This window comes from Fukomys damarensis, unplaced genomic scaffold (assembly GCF_012274545.1).
Source record: "Fukomys damarensis isolate Sample0158 unplaced genomic scaffold, DMR_v1.0_HiC HiC_scaffold_35, whole genome shotgun sequence".
NCBI lineage: Eukaryota > Metazoa > Chordata > Mammalia > Rodentia > Bathyergidae > Fukomys > Fukomys damarensis.
The window spans coordinates 34,706,853-34,726,904 of record NW_022900947.1 but is presented as its reverse complement, the minus strand read 5'-3'; the positions used below and the strand labels follow the sequence as shown (position 1 = coordinate 34,726,904).

The 20,052-nt window shown below is 35.0% G+C and overlaps 1 long non-coding RNA gene across 1 annotated transcript in view; it reads right to left on the bottom strand.

Annotated features, from left to right (window-relative positions):
• Positions 1-9,960: 9,960 nt before the first annotated feature.
• The window catches only part of LOC117284223, a 36,369-nt gene continuing 26,277 nt past the window's right edge, over positions 9,961-20,052 (bottom strand). Inside the window, exons 2-3 of the long non-coding RNA XR_004515303.1 lie at positions 10,800-10,906; positions 9,961-10,081 (exon numbers count right to left, since the gene is read on the bottom strand). This is a non-coding gene — a long non-coding RNA (uncharacterized LOC117284223). The remainder of the gene's footprint in view (positions 10,082-10,799; positions 10,907-20,052) is intronic.

Below are 20,052 nucleotides of genomic sequence, written 5' to 3'. Positions count from 1 at the left end.
AAGAATAAAGCTGTTTTGATTATTTCATTATAGAATTCTTCCTTCTAAATTTTATATGTTGACCTCATTCTTATAGAATCATTTAACTTGTGTTTTGTAAAAATTAGACATTGGCAAATAATTTCTCAAGTACAGCATAAAAATGAAATTATTCAATATATATTACATTTTCCCCTATTCATTAAAAATAATTCAGACCATGAGTGAATGAAAGGGAAATTTTGTTGGGAGGATGTGGAGATTGTTTCTAGCAGCCTTTTAAAATGATCTTTATTAGTTTTTTAAAAAAGAAGCCGAATGTAGCTTTAATTTCTAAGCAGTTAAGCTGAAAAGAGTCAGGGGCAAGGACCAGGGAGGGTGATGCAGAATTAGAAGAGGATGATTTACAGGAGGCTCAGCTCCTTTTGGTCTAGATGGAGGATGGTGGGGCCCCCAAACGTGGATAGTGGCCATGAAAATCCAGCATTGTCTAGCCCAAGGAAGAACTGGTGAGGAATAACTTTCTGCTAAAGTTGATGCAGTCAAGTGCCCAGCAACAGTGCTGCCCTAGGAATCAAACTCTGACACCAAGCCTTGAAGAGACACACTTGTTCCTGGATAAGCTCTTGATCATGTTATTGAACTTTATTATCATGCTATGCCTTTGTACTTCATCTGGTCTTCTTCAGCCACTTCAGGAAGAGTAGCTTCCTAATTTAAATTACCTAAAACCAAAGTTGTAGGTGTTTCATTATGCACCTTAGGCATTCAAGTAGTCTTTGTAGTTTATCAGTATATTCTTACTGCTGAGTATAATGCATTGGCCGTCACAAATGCTCCATAAATACTAATGAAATAAATGAATGAGACATTTTGGGTGGGAGAAAGAAGACAATCTTCTAATTCTATGTCAAAAACCATAATGGAAAACATCAGAAATATTTAAGCCCAATATAGAGCTGAAGGATCACCCCAATGATAAGTCTAACTTGAGCTCATTCTTTCCCCAGTAATACAGTAACACCATTCACCACTCTTTGAAGTACAGGCTGCTGCACTTTGATTCCCCCCCCCATGCCTGGACCATCTCAGCATGGCCTTCTGGCTTACATTGCTCTCTCCTACTGTCCTTTTAATTAAAAATTGCAAAATATTACTTGAAAGTTCTGCAAACTAATTTGAACTATCATTAAGTTTAATGTGCTATTTTCTCTATGTCTAAGAGGAATAAGATTTTAATAAAAGAACAAAGAAATGTGAGGACTCAGAAAAATATTTAAGCAGAAAATATATACTAGATTCCTTCATATATGAGAATTTTTAGTTTACAAGAATATGGAATTTTTGGTTATCTATTGTTGCTTTATTATGACCTCTTCATATTTACAATGTGAGGAAAAAAAGAATAAAAAGATCAAAAAATGATTGCTCAGAAAAAAATCACTATGCTATCTGGTGAACAATTTAACCCTCCTCATCTCTGTTTGTTTAAATATGTCCATTTAATTAATTTGTTTATATATTTTAAAGTTATTATATGCCACGTATTTTCATGTTAATTAAACTATAGCAACACTGCACAGAGGGCATTCTTTGGAACTCTGATGGTTCAGTGGTCAGGTTGGCATTTGCAGAAAGAAAATATATGGTATTAATTTGTTAGCATACATATTACAAGTTTCACTCCTAAGATTGATTATGATTTTTACAGAAATTTTATTAAGTTCTTAATAGAAATAAATGTTCTCAAAACTTGTGCATGTATTTAAGGGCTATGTTGGTCACTTGTCTCAGCCTAAATTAAATTAAGAGGGTGTAATGCTTAGTGAAATTGTTTTATAGCATCTATGTATTAATTTTCACATTTATTAAGTTTGCAAGCTTCATCATTTCTGTTGTGTAGCAATAAATCAATGGATCAAATGTGGTTAATTGATGAAAAAATAGTGATGAAAGCAGGAATGGCAAAACTATAGTTCAGAAAAATCTAATCTTTTTAAATTCATTAGACCAGTCTATTATTTTACCAAACACTTGGGTCATTTCTTTTTAGTCATAAGGAGTGCACTTGAGCAGGGCAGAAAGATTCAGAGGTATTGTTCAGAGTGTACTATTATAGACAGATTTTGAAAGTGGTTCCATTTATGGTGATACAAATGTCTAGTGAAGTGAAGGGACAGATCACTAGATATGAGGTGATAATTATTTTGAATGGTGACAGAAAGGGAATAGGAATCATATGCAACAGGATTCCTTTGAGTAGTTTCTTCAGAAAAATAATATTAAAAGGAAGGGAAGATATTTTCTTCCTAACTTTAATGGAATCATAATGTGAAGGTAATTACCTGAAATACATCTTGTAAAATATTTTAAGGATAATTTATTTCTACTGTTAAAAAATCAACAAGTGTGTGTTAAATTATTATATGTATTTTTTCAGTAGTTATAAGATCACATTTTTTCTTCATCATATTTATTAATATTAAAAATGCATTCTAGAAACACCAGATCTTATCTTCTTAGCTTCATTTTTTCTTCTTCCCCCAAAACATATTAAATATTTTGCTTTTTTCTAAATTGTTAATTCACTGCTAATATTTTTTCCTTATACTTCCTTAGGTTTTTTCTTTTGTTTTTGATGGGATATTAGTAAATTTATATTATGCATAGATTTTAGGGAGTAATATCACTTTCTTTAAAAATATTGTCTTATTAATGCTATTAAGTTCTAGTTATATATGATATTGCACAGCAAAAAGAGTATAAATATTAATAATGCAGTGTTTATTTTTTTAAAAAGCAAAAAAAAAAAAAGGGAAGAGATTTTAAATGTTTTCACCCTAGCTGAGGAGAGAAAATCTGAGTGTCCTGATCTAAATATTGTACCATGTATACATGTACAGAAATACCACATGGTGCCTCATAAATATGTACAATTTTTATGTATCAGTTAAAAATTTTAAACATGCAAATTTATTACTTTAAAATTTATCTTACCTGTTTTTCAAAAGAAAAATGATGCATGACAGCCACCTTTAAAATTAAAAAAGTCTAGTTAATAAAAATACTTTGAAAATGTAAGTTATTATTTTATAGTAAAGAGAGTAAAAATCACACATACACATTGGGATAGGGATGTAGCTCAGTTGTAGAGTTAATGTGTAGCATCTGTGGGTTTAATTTACACGATAAAGCAGACACACACACACACTGACACACAGCATTCCTCCTGTTACACTGAGCTAGCATTTAAAAAACTCTAGCCTTACAGATACATTTCTTTAAATTAGTAATCAACTTTGAAAGACTTTTAATTCATTTCAGTCTTCTCATTTGATTAAAGGAAGCCATTTCTCATCATAAGCATGTAGTAAATATACCTGTGGTTGCATATTGGTTGTTTTTATCTTTTTAATTTGCAAATTATTTGACATCATCAGAGAATGCAGTTTTATATTTTGCTTTGGGCAGTTACTGGACACCTTTGTTCATTGCTTAATTCAGAGTTGATGTTTACAAAAATTTTTAAGCAAATTTTAAAACTATTTTTTTTGTGCAGGATAAAGTTTTGTCTCTACAGAGCTATTTAAACAATGTATTACTCAGATTTCTGTTATTTATTGAGTTATTCTTGCTTGTTTGTTTCATCAAAGACTTAAAGAAATATCTTAAATTATTCTGTTATCCTATTTCTTTTTATTTCCAGTGGCTTTTATCTGTATATCATGATTATAAAATAATTCTTTCCTCTTCAATTTTCCTCAGTTTAGCAATAAGAATAGATATCCTATTGCTACAATTCTGTACACAATGCAAACGAAGACATTGGGCCTTGTTTGGCATCATGTTTGGAAACAATAGACAAGAAAGTTTAAATGCTTGAGAAATGCAATATTCTAACAGATAGTATTGTACACAGTGAAAAACTCTGTTCCTTGGCAGTTCACACTCAAGAGGATGTGGGTTTAAAGCATATTTGGTAGGTGATTAATTTTCTTCTTGGAGGCAGCAATAGTCTTCTGGGTACACACATTTCTAAATCCATCCTTCCTGTCTATAAATCTCCTTTTAAAGGTTGTACTAAAAAAAATCTAATTCCATGAAAATAAGTAGTGTTTGTAGATTTATAGTAAACCTGACTATACATAAACTCAAGGAAAACTTCAATTTTCAATGAGCAAGAAACTTCAACCTCTAAAAATAGAAGGATGTGCTATTTGAGGAGATTTAACAGCAGGATCTATCATTTATCCAGTCTATTTTTATCCACAGCATAAATTGTTCTTTTAGAAATTGTTTAAGACTGTTGATATAATGCTGTCAGTGTATTCATTACTCAAAATTTACTGACCATGTGCCAGGATCTTTCAAAAACTTTCCATACTCTGAGCACATTAAACAGAGGAAACAGCAGTGCTCAGCTAAATGTTAACTGCTGCTTTCTTTTCCTGAGAAACTTACCAAGATGTTGGGAAAAATTGTAATTTGTCTTTAGTAATGTATCTGCATGGTTTATCTAAAACTTACCTAAATTATTTGTGAGGTAGAACCAATGAGTTAGATTCTTTTTGGTAATTAATGCTGACACTTTAGAACTGAGTAAATATAATATACAATAAGTATTTTTGATATAAAAATCTAACAATGGCTTTCTCATACATCTTTTCCAGGGTTTGGGAAAGATTAACAGGTCAATAACAGGACACAGCACCTTAATAGAAATGTTTACTGTTTGCACATAAGAAGTAGTTTGGAAGTGGAGAGTTTTTATTGTGAAGTGTTCACTTTGTGCTGCTGCAAATGCCCTGGATTCTTTGATCCTCTTGGTGGGCCCTCCTTAAGGGGCTAATATTTTCATTAGGTGGACATCTAATCACAAGTTCATTGAGGCATTCTCAGCACACATCTGTTTTGCAAGCAAAAAGGAAAAGGAAAGAGAGTAGGAGGAACAGAGTACAGACACTCATATCAGAAAGAGCACAGATTTTTTTAGAAGACCTTTTTGTTTCTTTTCTTTTGAGATTGGGCCTATCTATGTTGTCCAGGCTGGCCTTGAACTCATGACAATCATCTTGTATCAGTAGAAGACCTATGCTTATATCTCATGACTAAAATTGTTTAGCACGTATACTCCTAACTATACTATAAAGGACTCTGAGTAGTGGACTGTTTTTAACTGAGTACAGTGTCATTGTGAACCGTATCAAATTTTCTGGAGAAAAACAAAGGGAGTTTTATTTATCATTAGTAATTTTCAGTTATATGAGATAGAGCATTGCTCAGCCTTAGGTAAATGCTGCTATCTATGCCCTGTTACACGCAAAGCTGCTGTGTGCCCACAAAGTGTATTCATGTGAATTCAAAGGGAATGGATATCAGGGCACATCGCTTAGCAAATGGACCATGACAGATTTGGGCACCCACTTAGCTCTTTGACAAGATGACCTTTTGCAGCAAACAGTCTGCATAGTTGTAAGTGGAAAAACACGGGACAAGACAGAGATGAGTTAGAAAGAAATCGTTCGTGATTGCTTTGTGTTTCATTGACAGAAACAGATCCGTGGTTTTAAGCTTTCTGCCCATTCTTTTAAAAGCCATGTTAACCATGCTCAGCAATTACAATGTGTTGGCAGTGACTGTGAAACATATGTATATTTAGAGTTGTCACTGAAATTTTCCTGATATATAGTAACCATTTGGTAACTGACAAAAAAGGGAAGAATAAATTTCTACTTTCTAGGAATGTGTAAGCAAAAATTCTACTATCAAGACAGATATTTATTAAACAAATGTAAAGAGTAATAATAATTACCATAATTAGACAAAATTTAAGAAGACAATATTCTCTTGTGCAACTAGGATCCTTTACAATAAAAAGTGTGAACTGGAGAATTAACAGGACTTTGTCATTCATCCTTCACTGTCCTGCTGGATCTAGGATACTTTTTGCCTTCATGTAGAATGATTTAGCAATCCAAAAGGAGAACACATGATATCTCTCTGTTATGACTGCATTTACTTCATCTTGCCTGTTTGATCTTGATAAAGAATATCACCGTCATTCTTAATGTGATGGTGTTTGCAGAATGTAAGTTATGGTCTTCTCTAAATGGAATGCTTGCCACTCATCTTTAACTGCTTCCCTTTGAGGTAGTTCGTCTTTTAGACAGAGTTATCAACAGTGAGTTCAGCTCTTTCTTTGAAGGTGTCAGATCTTCTTTTAGCCCATTACTCCTCACCTTTTCTCCCACGTAGCTGTGGATAGTTTGCTTTGGTTTTTAAAAGAGAAATTCAACAACTAAAATACATTTTGTGTAAAGAAATAGCCTTTGTGATGCAGCTTTATTATTAGAAAAGCAGTGAAGGGACTGTAAGAAGTCATTTAGTTCTGCTGTCATCCCACTTTGGCTGTTTACCAAACTACTGAAATCTAATAGTGAATATTCTGTTGATATTTTTACACATTTCACATAAATCTTTCTTGACAGTCATTCTTTTTTTAGACATTTCTTTATGCCTATTTATTCATTTATTCATGATTCAAGAAATTACTCTCCATTTATTTTGTGTTCTACAATTTTGAAGGCACTACCGAGTAACTGGAGAATAAATAAAAAGTCACTTTTATGCTTGGGGAAATTTTTAGAAATTTCAGTATCTTATACCATGGCTGTTTAGGGAGCAATTAAAAGGAATTTTTGCTAAAATGAGGGAAGTATTAACAGAGTGGAGCCAAGCCTGAAAGTGGTTTGCTCTATTTGGGTTGCTTATCTTTTGCTTCAAGCTTGGTTTGGTCCAGCTTGGGGTGGGATGAGACAACATTCAGGAGTTCAAAGCTTTGTGAAATGAGGAGACAGCAATCTAAAATACAAAGGGGCCACTCTTTTTCTTTTATTTCTGAAACTGTACTCATAAAAGTGATCGATGGTCCTCCCACTCACAGCTCCACTAGCCACCCACACATGACATTGTTTCCAAAGGGATTAAACTGTGCTCTTTTGGACCATTGACTCTTTAGGTAGACATGTGCGGGGGGAGCACAAAAAGAATGCTTTGACCGTACTGGTCCTTAAAAGCAGAAAATTAGAAATTCCTTTGGGAAAAATATTTGCTCTACAACAGAAATAAAGACATCATCTTTGTCTTCAAGGACAAGAAGTTAAAACACAAAGAATACTGTACAGACCTTGTTATTTCATCTTTATTTTTAAAGTCTCCCCAAATAATTTATTTCCTTCTTCATTTCAATCCTTTGTCCAATCCCATACAGGGATACTTTGGAGATATTGAGGGTGTGGCTCAACAACACTTCAGTAAAGAGCATATTACAATAAAGACCATATTACAATCAAGCAAGCCACATGTATTTTTTGGGTGTCCTAGCATGGTGTTGATGTTATATTTATGTGAGACTGTAGATTATTAAGCATGAAATAACATTACATTTTTAAAATGATGCATGCACTTTAACTGGAAAATATTTAGAAAAACGCTAACAATCAGCTGAGCCTTCAGCAAGTCGTAATCCTCTTTCTGACAAAGGGCCTTGCTGTAATTGATGGTTGCTGAATTCTCAGTGGGTGGGGGTTGGGGTGGCTGTGGAAATTTATTAAAATAAGACAGCAGTGGAGTTTACCATGGTGATTGACTCTTTATAAATTATTTGTCTATAGCTTGTATGATTTTGTGTTTGAGTCACAGTGAAATATCTTCTAAAATTGGAGTCTATCTTCTATTTCATTACCTAAGTTTATGTTATATTTTAAATCTTTTATTATTTTTCAACATTATTCATAACATCTTTATCCTGAGTAGGTTTCTTCTCAAGAGGCTGCTGTCCTTGCTTATTCATAATAAACAACTTTTTATCCATTAAAGGTGTGAGATTGTAGCAATATTTTATCATGAGATTGTGTCAAGTCAGTCTTAAAATCTACTTCTATTCTTGTTTTCTCCTTCTCTTTCTATTTCTGCTGTATCTGGAGATACTTCCTTGACTGATATCTTGAACTTCTCAGAGTCTGTTATTAAAGTCAGAATCTTCTTACAAATTCCTGTTAGTATTTATATTTTGACCTACTCCTATGAATCAGTGTTCAGTATGGCATAATGACATATAGGATGATTAATCCTATCAAGACGATTTTCAATTTATCTTTCCCAGGTCCATGAATTGAATCACTATCTATGGCAGAATTAGTCTAACAAAAGATAATTCTTAAAAAAATAAGTCTTGGTCATGCATATATATGGAACAGTTTCTCTGGTGTGAAAAAATATAATAGTACATAAGATTCTAATGAAATAATTGACAATGTGAAATAGGAAGAAAAGGGCTAAAGGTGTACGGGAATTGGGAAGGGTAGGGGAAAGGTAATAAGGGAAAAGGAAAAAATGAGAAAATGAAAAAATGGAAATAAAGTATTTGCAAATAGGGAAGGGAGAGCAGGGATAAGGGGAAAAAGTGAGAACCAAGACCTGTCATGTAAAGGTACAAGATCCCAATAATGAATGTAACTGTACTGTATACCTAAAATATACCAGTAAACTCAAAGAGAAAAAAAGTGTTGGAAGCCAAAATTACTCCTGCAGGTATGGTCTACATACTGGATGTTATGCTAGGAGGCATGAAAATGACAGGAATCCTGTACACGCATGGATGTCTAGATGCATTGTCAACAAGCAGCAATACTTTGAAAATAATTTTGTTTTCTAAGCAGTAGGTGTCAATAGTGAACTGAAAATTCTCAACACTTATAAACAGATGAGCTGTCATTGAACCATAGTTCCATTTATAGACCACAAGTAAAGAAGGTTTAGTACAAATCTTAAATGCCCTAGAACTTTCAGAGTGAGAAATGATCACTAACTTCAATTTCAAGTTACCCATTGCATTAGCCAATAAGTGTATAGTTCTGTCCCTTGAAATTTTGAAAATAAGCATTGACTTTTCTTTAACTATGAAAGTCCTAGGTGGCATCTTCTTCTAATAGAAGGCTATTTAGTCCAGTATGAAAATCTGTTGTTGAGTGCTAGATCTTCTGGATAAATTGCTACATCTTCTACATCAATTGTGGCTCCTTCACCTTGCAATTTCATGTTAAAGAGATAGTTTCTTTCCTGAAATCTCTTCAGTTAACCTCTGCTGCTGCAAACTTTTCTTCCCCAGCTTCTTTGCCTTTCTTAGTCTTCATAGAATTTAAGAGTTAGGGCCTTGCTCTGAGTTAGGTTTTTGCTTAAGGAAATGTAGCTGATTTGATCTGACTAGAATATTAAAATTTTTCCACATTAGCAGTGATGCAATTTAACTTTCTAATCATCTTTGTGTTCATTGAGTAGCACTTTCAGTTTGCTTCAATACATTTTTCTTTGCATTTTCAACCTGATTATTTTTCACAAGGCCTACCTTTCAACCTGTCTTCACTTTCAATTTGCCTTCTTTGCTGAAATTATTAATTTTAGATTTTGGCAAAAAAGTGAAAGACATGTGGCTATTCCTCTTTTGTACTGGTCCTTTCTATTTTAGTTTTGAAATGAGGTCATACTAATTTTCTAAGTTGCTCAAGGTGATCTTGAATTTGCAATCCTCCCACTTAGCCCCACAGAATGCTGGGATTATAAGCAGGCACCATGAGCATTATAGGGTTATCATTGGCCTCAATTTGAAATTATGTCTCAGGAAATAGAATGATTTGAGTAAAGGGAGGAATTAAGAAACTGTTGGCCAGTGGGCTAGGCATACAATGTTTATTGGTTAAATTCATTATCTTAAAATAATAACAGTGAGCACAAATCACATGACAAAATGTATTTGAAAAGTTAGAAATGTTGTGAAAATTAACAAAATGTAAAAAAAAAGTCAGTCTATATATAAACTGATAATAAATATATTTTTATCAAGTAGGATTACCACAGACTTTTAATTTTTGAAAAAAACATAGTCTCTGAAGAGTAATTATGTGCTACATAACACTCATATTAACTAATACCATTTAGATCCAATAACGAAACCCACAACTTAAAGGATGACAGCTTTGATTTGCTTCTGGTTTCAATCCATACCTGACTGATTTCAGTCTTAGCTGGCTCCAAGGCAGAAACACTGTGGGGGCAAAGTAAAGACAGAACAAGGTGCTTTATTAATTGCACACAGGAAGCCCAGTAGGGCAACCCCAGAGGAAAAGGAGTGAGGGAGCAGGCATTGACCCCAAACCCACCCCCTCATGACCCACCCAGATGCGCTGTAAGTGTCCTCCACTGATTTTCTCTGGTGGATTTCAGAGCCAATCAAATTGAAACAACCCTAACCACCAAAACAGAGTTTTAGTCAAAGAAAGAGTGCAAATAAGTTGTGGCCAGCTGTAGCCTCGTGTATTTCATGTTTACAACTCTCGATTGCATTATTTTTTCTTCTGTTGAATTTCATACTGTTTTGGTTACCATTGTCCCTAACTATAGTAAACTCACTGCTAATATGGACAGAAGGAGGTCACGTCGAGTGACCCTGAAGTGAAATTAAAAGTGATTAAGAACTCTGAAGTTGGAAAATCAGTGGTAGTTATTACCCAGCATTTAAGCATTTCACATCCCACCATAGCTATGATATCAAGCAAGAATAACAAAGTGATGATGATGCTGGATTTACTTTCTTGGAAACAATAAAACTTAATGAAAATTTGAAGAGAGCTTATATCAGATATAGAGAAACATTTAGTGGGCTAAATGGAAGACCAGATACAGAGCATCTTCCTCTCAACACCACAACTTTGGACAAAACAAAAAGTTTATTAGTGATATGACAAAATGATTGTAACCAGTACCTTTCTTGGTCTTGGGATGGTCACCAAGAAGCATATGAATGGTATCCAGAAGAAGACACATACGAGGTCCATACATAATTTCAACGTTTTTGTAAAGGACAGGAAGGCTGCAAAAATCAATAAGGCTGTGATTGAGATGACAAGCAATTTTAACCTGGGTACAGATGAAGATGACAATGAGGAGCTTTCAGAAGTGATTCCTGAGGAACTGACTACAGAGGAGTTAGTTGTTGAATGGCTAAAGAGGCACGTACCTGAAATACAGACAAGAGAAAAGGAAATCACAAGAAAGGATGAAAAAATAAGCAAAACCTTGAAGAAAAGTCACATTTAGAAGAAGATTTTGCAGAGCATGAAGGCTCGTTAAAATTTTTGAAAACATAGAGCCCAACACTGCCAGGTTCTCATTAATAGAGAGGCATGTATTTACGATGAAAAAGAAACCAAGGAAATCGTCATGTACACATTTCTGAATGAGAGATTCTTCTTCATGAGGAGCCTCAGGCCACACCTGTAGGAGATACCCAGATTATCACACATGATCTTGTATTGTCATGAGACATGACAGCTCCTTGTCAGTACCGTCCTCGAAGACCTTGTAGTTGGTCCAGATATGGGGGAGGACATTGGTAATGTTAATGATCCTGACCTATGTATGCCCATGCTAATGTGTGTTTGTGTCTTTGTTCTTGACAAATTGTTTTTACAAACTACACACACTCATATATGTGTGAACATATGTATAAAACAGAGAAACATTATAGATAAAATTACAGAGATAATAGTGCAGCTATATAGTAGAGTTTGTGTTTTAAGTTGTTATTACTGTAATCACAAAATTAAACCAATTAAAAATGAAAGTAAACTGAGGTTACTTTATTATAAAAGAATAAAAATATTTTGAATTTAGTGTACTATAAGTGTTTGTGAAGTCTACAGGCCTTCATGTTTGCTCTCCACGCATTCACCAACTCACCCAGAACAACTCCAGATCTTTAGAATCTCTTCCCGCTAAGTACACGACAGATATAGTATTTTTTAATTTTAATTTTTACTAATTTTATATATACAATATAGTAACATTCATTGTTGGAAATGTGTACCTTTACATAGTCAGTCTTGGTTCTTATTTTTTCTCCATTCCCCTACCCTTCCTTAAGCTCCTTCCTCCCTCCCAATCTAAAAAGACTTTGTTTCCATTGTTTTTCATTTTCTCATATTCATTCCACTCCCTCCTTTCGTTTACGTTACCCCTCCCTTTCCTCTTCCTCTTTGTCCCCTTTCTTCCTCTTCTACATTATCTATTATAACTTTGAGTCCTCATTTACACTTCCAGTTTCTCACACTAGAGAAACTATTCAGTATGTACACACCTGGGCCCTATTTATACCACTTAAGAGTATCACTGTTGGGATCTCCTTCTAGAGAAGGGGACTCGGGGAGATGATGGCAGACACATGAATGACCAAAAGCTGATGGCTAATGGCAAAGTTTATTTCTCACCCAGGATCTTTATAGTACAGTTTCAAGGCCACACACAAAAGCATGATCACAGTGGTTTGATGATTAACAGCAGTTACGAGCAGTTACATATTGTTCAAAGTAAAGACATAAATGTCTAGATAAAACAACACCTGTGTATGACTAAAAGGGAGTATAAACTGGAAATAGGAATAAAGAAGAGATTAGGGGATTGTTTGTAGGTTGAGGGATGTGGCTCCAGCACATCACCTTCCGGACACCTGTGTCCCGGTGAGAATCAGCATTCCAGGACTCGGGGTCAGCGCTTCAGCTGTCCGTCCTCTCGTGCCCCAACACATCACCTCAATGTGCATCCATTTAGCTATAAATGTCTTTAGTTTATCATTTTTTATGGCTGAGTACTATTGCATTTTATTAAAAAAAAAACCACACACACATTTTCTTTATCTAGTCTCCAGTTGATGGGCAATTGGGCTGCTTCCAAGTTTTAGCTATTTGAAATTGTGCAGCTATGAACATGGGTGCAGGAATATCATTATGGTATGATTCTTTTAATTCTTTAGGGAATATACATAGCAGGGAAATAGCTGGATCAAATCGGACTTCCCTTTCTTAGTTCTTTGAGGTATTTCCATACTGCTTTCAACAGTGGTTGCAGCAGTCTGCACTCTGACCAGCAGTGGAGCAGAGTTTTTCTTTCCATGCAGACACACCAGCATTTGTTATTAGTTAATTTTGTGATTGCCGCCATTATTTCTGGGGTGAGGTGAAATTTTAGCATTGTTTTCATTTGCATTTCTTGAATGACTGGTGATGTTGAACATATTTCCATATGTTTATTTGCTATTTCTACTTCTTTGTCTGAGAAATGTCCTTTCATTTCAGATGTCCATTTTGAATTGGGTCTTTAAATTTGGGAAGTCTGTTTTTTTTAAAGTTCTTTATATTCTAGATAGTAGACCTTTGTCTGAGGAACATCTGGTGAAAAATTTTCCAACACTGTGGGTTGTCTCTTCACACTATTGGTCATTCCTCTTGCTGTGAGGAAGCTTTTTAATAAGAAGAGATCCCACTTGATTGTTTGTGCTAGCTCACAGGCAACTGAAGCTTTGTTCATAAAATCTTTTCCTACACCAATGTCTTCAAGAGTTCCACCCAACCTATCTTCCAGAAGATTTTGTGTTTCTGCTTTAATATTTAGAACTTTAATCCATTTTGATTTTAGTTTACTGCATTATGACAGATATAGGTTTAGTTTTAATCTTTGGCAAGTTGAAACCCAGTTTTCCCAGCACCATTTATTGCAGAGGATATCTTTCCTCCAGTGAGGATGTTTGGCTCCTTTGTCAAAGATGAGGTGGCTGAGTGTGTCTGGAGTTATTTCTACATCTTCTAATATTTTCCACTGGTCCTCAGGTCTGTTTCATTGCCCTTACCATGCTGTTTTTATCACAGTAGCTTTGCAGTATAGTTTCAAGTTGGGGATTGTAATACCCCCACCTTGTCTTTATTACCTAAAATTGCTTTTGCTATTCTAGGTCACTTCTTGCTCCAAATATAATTTTGTATTGTTTTTCTCAAGTTCTGTGAAGTATATTGCTGGGATTTCAGTTGGGATTCATTGAATCTATATAGCAGCTTTGGAAATATGGCCATTTTTACTATATTGATTCTTCCTACCCCATTGCAAGGGATGTCTTTCAATTTTCTGATATTCTCATCAATCTCTTTTTTTGGAGTGCTATAATTTTCAGAGAAGAGGTCTTCGATTTCTTTTGTTAGGTTGATTCCTAAATATTTCAATTTTTTGGATGCTATTGTGAAAGTAATTGATCACCCCATTTCTCTTTCAGTGAGTCTGTTTTCTGTGTACAGAAAAGCTATTGATTTTTTAGGTGTTGACCTTATATCCAGTTACTTTACTGAATTTGTTTATTAAGTCTAGAAGACTTTTGGTGAAGTTCTTGGGGTCTTCTATATAGAGTGTCATGTCATCTGCAAATAATGGTAATTTGACTTCTTCCTTTCCTATCTGTATTCCTTTTATTTTTTTCTCTTGTCTAATTGCTGTGGCTAATGTTTCCAGAACTATATTGAACAGTAGTGGTGTTAGTGGATATCTGTGTTTTGGTCCTGATTTTAGCATGAAGGATTTCAGTTTTTGACCATTCAGTATGATATTGGCTGTTGGCTTTTCATAAATGGCTTTTATCAGATCGAGATAGAGACTGTTTATTCCAATTTTCTGTAGGGTTTTCAACATGAATGCATATTACATTTTGTCTAATGCTTTTTCTGCATCTATTGAGATTATGATATGGTTTTTATACTTGGCTCCATTAATATAGTGTATTATATTTATTTATTTGTGGATGTTGAACCATCCCTGCATCCCTGGGATGCATCCCACTTGTTCAGGGTGTATGATCTTCTTGATGATATTCTGCATTCTACTTGCCAGTTCCTTATTAAGAATTTTTGCTTCTATGTTCATTAGTGAGATTTGCCTATACTTCTCCTTTTTGTTTGAGTCTTTCTCAGCTTTGGGTTTCAAGGAGATGCTTGATTCAAGGAATGAATCTGGGAGTATTGTTTCTCTTTCAATTTCATTGAAGAGTTTAAACATTAGTGGCAGTAGTTCCACTGTACATGTCTTGTAGTATTCACCAGTGAAGCCATCAGGGCCTGGACTTTTCTTAGTTGGTAAGTTTTTAATTACATACATATATTTTTTTTCTCATTGAGTTTATTGGTACATTTTAGGTATAAAGTACAGTTGCATTCATCATTGGGATCTTGTACCTTTACATGACAGGTTTTGGTTCTCATTTTTTTCCCCTTGTCCATGCCCACCCTTCACCTTCTCCTCTCCTCCCATTTACAAACACTTTATTTCCATTTTTTCATTTTCTCATATTTTTTTCTTTTCCCTTATTACCTTTCCCCTATCCTTCCCATTTTTCCTACACCTTTAGCCCTTTTCTTCCTATTTTACATGGTCAATTATATCATTAGGATCTATGTACTAAGTGAAATAAATAAGTCACACATGTGTAAATACCTAATAATTTTTCTGGTGTGAAAAACTATAATGGTGTATAGGTTCTTAAAGTAGGTACTGATGATCCTCTGGGTTTCTGCTGGGTCTGTTTTAATTTTACCATTTTCATTCTTAATTACATGGATTTCTTTCTTTCCTTCTGAGAATGTTGGCTAAGTGTTTTTCAATGTTATTTATTCTTTCAGTGTACCAACTCATGGCTTTGTTGATTTTTTTGTATCATTCTTTTAGTCTCCATTGCATTAATTTCTGCTGTGACCGTTATAATTTGGGTTTATCCTGATTTTCTTTTTTCTAGAAGCTTGAGGTTTAGCATCAGGTTGTTTAATTCTGCTTGCTGTGTTTTCATAGCATACAGATTTAGTTCTATGAATTTCCCTCATAAGACTGCTTTCATTGTGTCCCATAGATTCCGATATGTTGCATTGTCATTGCAATTTAATTGTAGGAGCTGATTTCTTTTTAGTATACTCTGTGGCCCATTGGTTGTGTGTTGTTCAATTTCCATGTGTCATGAAATTCTTGCGACTTCTTTTAGTATTGTTCTCCAATTTCATTGCACTGTGGTTTGATAAATCACAAGGGATAACTTTAATTCCTTTGCACTTAGACATGCTCTAAGTGAGTATGTGGTCTATTTTGGAGAACAACCCACGTGCAGCTTAGAAGAATATGTATTCTGATTTTGTGGGATGAAACACTCTGTAAACATCTGTTAAGGTCATTTGTTCAAGAGTTTGATTGAGTTTTAGCATTTCATTGTTTATTTTCTGTCTAATTGATCTGTCTATTTGTGGCAGTGGAGTATTGAGGTCCCCCATTACTACTTTGTTAGTGCTTATTTGATTTTTCATATGAAAAATCATAATTTGTGATTAATCTAAACTAAATGTTATCTATACACCTGTCAAACATTTCAAACAGCAGCAGGGTGAGCAGTTTAGGTGAAGAGAAGGATGCACTCATAACTTCACCTTCTAAACACACATAATAAAGTTACTAAATCTCTTTCCAGATTCTTGTCTTTCTTCTTTCCAACTGGACTCATTCCCTTACCCTATTTTCTTCTTTTTTTTGGTACTGGGGATTGAACTCGATTCCTTGTGATTGCAAGGCAGGCCACTGAACCGCTGAGCTAAATCCCTGGCCCTCTTTGTCTCTCTTGATCAGTGTTGGTTTGAATCCATGTGATCTGCAAAGGGGATAGCTACTGCTGCTTTTTTCTGGGTTCCTGTCACATGGAGTATTGTTTTCCACCCCTTAACTTTCATTGTTTGGGTTTCTTTTTGAATTAAGTGTGTTTCTTATATGCAGCATATTGTTAGATCTCTTTTCTTGACCCATTCTACCAGTCTATTTTTATTGGTGAATTAAGACCATTAACATTGAGACATTAACATTAACACACTGACATGTGTTGACTTATCCTTCTCATGACTGTTTCTTTTTGTTGGATTCTCCCCATTTGCATTTAATTTCTTGTCATGCCTGATGGATTCCTTCTGCTTGGATTCCTGGAGTAATTATCCTCATCATCATTTTCTAGGGTATTGCTTAAAAAATTTTTGGAGTGCTGGTTTGGTATTTATGAAATTCTGAAGGTGCTCTTTGTCATGAAAGTATCTTATTTCTCGATTAATTATGAAAGATAGTTTTGTAGGGTACATCAATCTGGGTTGGAGGCTATATTCCTTTAGGGCTTGAAGTACATCACTCCAAACTTTTCTTGCCTTGTGGGTTTGTGGTGAGAATTCTGCTGTGTTTCTGATAGGCTTTCCTTTGTATGCGATTTGTTTCTTTTCTGTAACTGCTAGTAGAATTTTGTTCTTTTGTTGGATTTCTGGAATCTTAACTATTATATGGCTTTTTTGATCATGGCTAGTTTAGTCCTATATGCCTCAGTTATCTGTATGTCAAATTGTTTTCCCCTACTTGGGAAGTTTTTTGCCATTACTTCTGTGAACAGTTTTTTTTTTAAAATTTCATCTGCACTCTCTCCTGTTTCTTCTTTGACTTCAATCTCTCTTATTCTTCTTTTTATCATTTAGGAACTATTAGATTGGTTTGTCCTGTTCCCTTACTATTTTTAAGATTTTTTTTTCCTGTTCACTAATTGCAATTCTATATCTGAAATTCTATCTTTGCATTGGCTCTTTCTGCTGCATAAACTTTCAAAGGAGTTTTTAATCTGGAAATCTATTTGCATTTGTTTTATGGATTCCATTTGTTTCCTATGTTGGGATTCCATCCTGTTCCTCAGGTCTTCCTTTTTAAAAATCTGTGTCTTCCCTAGATTTATTAATCATGTCTTGCATATGGGCACAATCTCTGTAATTATCTGAGAAAATATTTCTGACTTCATTTTTTTCCAGATCCTCTTTTGTTGCCAGTTCAGGAAGTCCAGGTCTTTGGCTTTCAGATTGTCCCATCTTGTTGTCCTTTGGGTTTTCTTCAGGTGATCCGGAAGTCTAGTTTTGGTACTTGTTTCTGTGTCTTCTCATTTCAACAGATGTCGCCTGCTGTGCCTTTGTTGAGACAATGTTTTGCTCACCCAGTGGTCTTCAATTCTTACCAAGCCATCAAGAGGCCTTTTCTCTGCTGCTCACGAGTACACCAATTCATGGCTTCAAAATACGGATGTTATAGGGCAGGCCTCTGATTTAAACTTGTGCACCTGTGCAGCTCTTTCCTGGGCGGGCCTAGGGTGGGCAGCTTTGCCTCAGCCTCTGGGGTCATGGAGAGTCCCTGTCTGGGATTTATCTGCAGCAGTGCTGGTCTGGGCCACATGGCTGTTCTCAGAGGTCTGTGCACATTCACTGATACAATGGGGCCAGATGTAATATTTATAACTTATTTCTGCTGTAACTTTTCTATGTTTAATACATTAATATTTAATATTGTATTATAATTGACTTCAATATTTAGTACAGTGATACAATGTAGTAAAGTTATACCATAAAGCAGTGGTGGCAAGTTTATAGCATCTGTGCAGGAAGGGTCCTCTCTGCTGGTGTACAAGGCAAGTGGCCCAAAGTGGGACATAAGTAAGTTGTTTTTGTCTAACTAAGACCTCAAGCTTAATTGCAGTATTGGTACTTTGTAATAGATAAGTGGGTGTTGGATTGCACTTTGGGCACTCAGTCTGTAAAATATTTGCCATCACTGCCATAGAGTCTAGATTTATGGTAGGCTACCTATCTAAATTTGTGTATTCTATGATCTTCATATGACAAAATCACTTGATAATGCTTATCTCCATCTGTAAGTGACAGGTACTTGTAATTGAGTCTCCATCCTTTTTGGGTCTTTATCTATGAGAATTCCTAGGTGTTGTTACTTATCTCTAGACATCTCCCTAAAGCCTCATTCAGTCTTTTCCTGGAAGTGGCTGGATCTGGAAGGTGTGGTGCTGGGATTAAGGGTGTGTTGTTATTAAACCACTAGAAATGAATGATTGGTTTGGCAGCGCCCTAATCTCCAGGAGTCTGGATGAGATAAAAGGGGCAGAAAGACATAGTTAAGGTTTCTTGTTGCTTTTGATGCTTTTGCTACTATGAACTATCACCCTGTCTTGTGGCCAGCCAATTATGTACTGAAGCCTTTATGAACTGTAATCCAAATAAACCTTTTCTCCCCTAACTTTGAGTGTAGCATATTTTGTCTCAAGAATGACAAAAAAGTAACTAACATATTAGACCATGTAGAACTTGTATTGTGCTTTTCTCCTATTAATCTAACTTTTGCCAACTTCAAACCTTGATCCAGATGGAAGACAAAAAAGATGGAGGGAGATGTTTTTCATCCCTATGCTTCTCACACTCATTAGTCAGTTTTTGAACCAATGTTTTCTACAAACAATGGGCTCTGTACTAGATCCCACATGGTATAGAAACAGAAGTATATTTCTCCCTCCCAGTGATCTTTCAGTTCCAAAATACACATTAAAATGTAAATATGGCATAAGTAGTAGCATCAGAGAACCTCAATTGGGAAGACCATCTTGTATTAAAGTCACTACATTATTTTCAAAGAGAAGGTGGCATTTGACATAGGTTATGAAGATTAAGTAGCAAGAAAAACTGTTACCTGTTTCTATGTGGAGAGAGAGAGAGAGAGAGAGAGAGAGAGAGAGGAGAGCTCATGAGAATAAGAACAAAGAAGAGAAGGACAAGGAGGAGAAGAAAAAGATAAGAACATGAAGAGAAAGAGGGAGAATAAGAAGAAGAAGGGAAAAAGAAAGAAAGGAAAGGGGGCAGGGAGGAGCAGAGGAGAGGAGAGTGGAGAAGGATGGGAATAGAGAGGTAAAGAGAAGGGTGAAGAGGAGGAGAGAGGAGGAGATAGGAGGGGAGAACAGGGGTGAGAGGGGAAGAGATAAGAACAGAAATGGTAGGTGGAAGTTAGAATTTCATGCAGAAAAGTACCAAGCCTAGCATAGAGAAGGGTGAGCCATTTAATTGGGTGAAACATAGTGTTTTTTCAGGGTAGTGAAATAATCTGGAAACCTAGATTTACTTGACAAATGTAATTGTTTAATTTTAATTTATATTTTTATAGTACTGAGAGTCCTCAATGTTTACCAGTGAAATTACATAATCAATAAATGTATTAACAAGATAGAAATTGTGATAGATGTAAAATGGAACAAAAAGGGTACATCGTGAAAAGAAAGAGAAGACAGAAGATTATACTCTCATAACATAGATACGAACT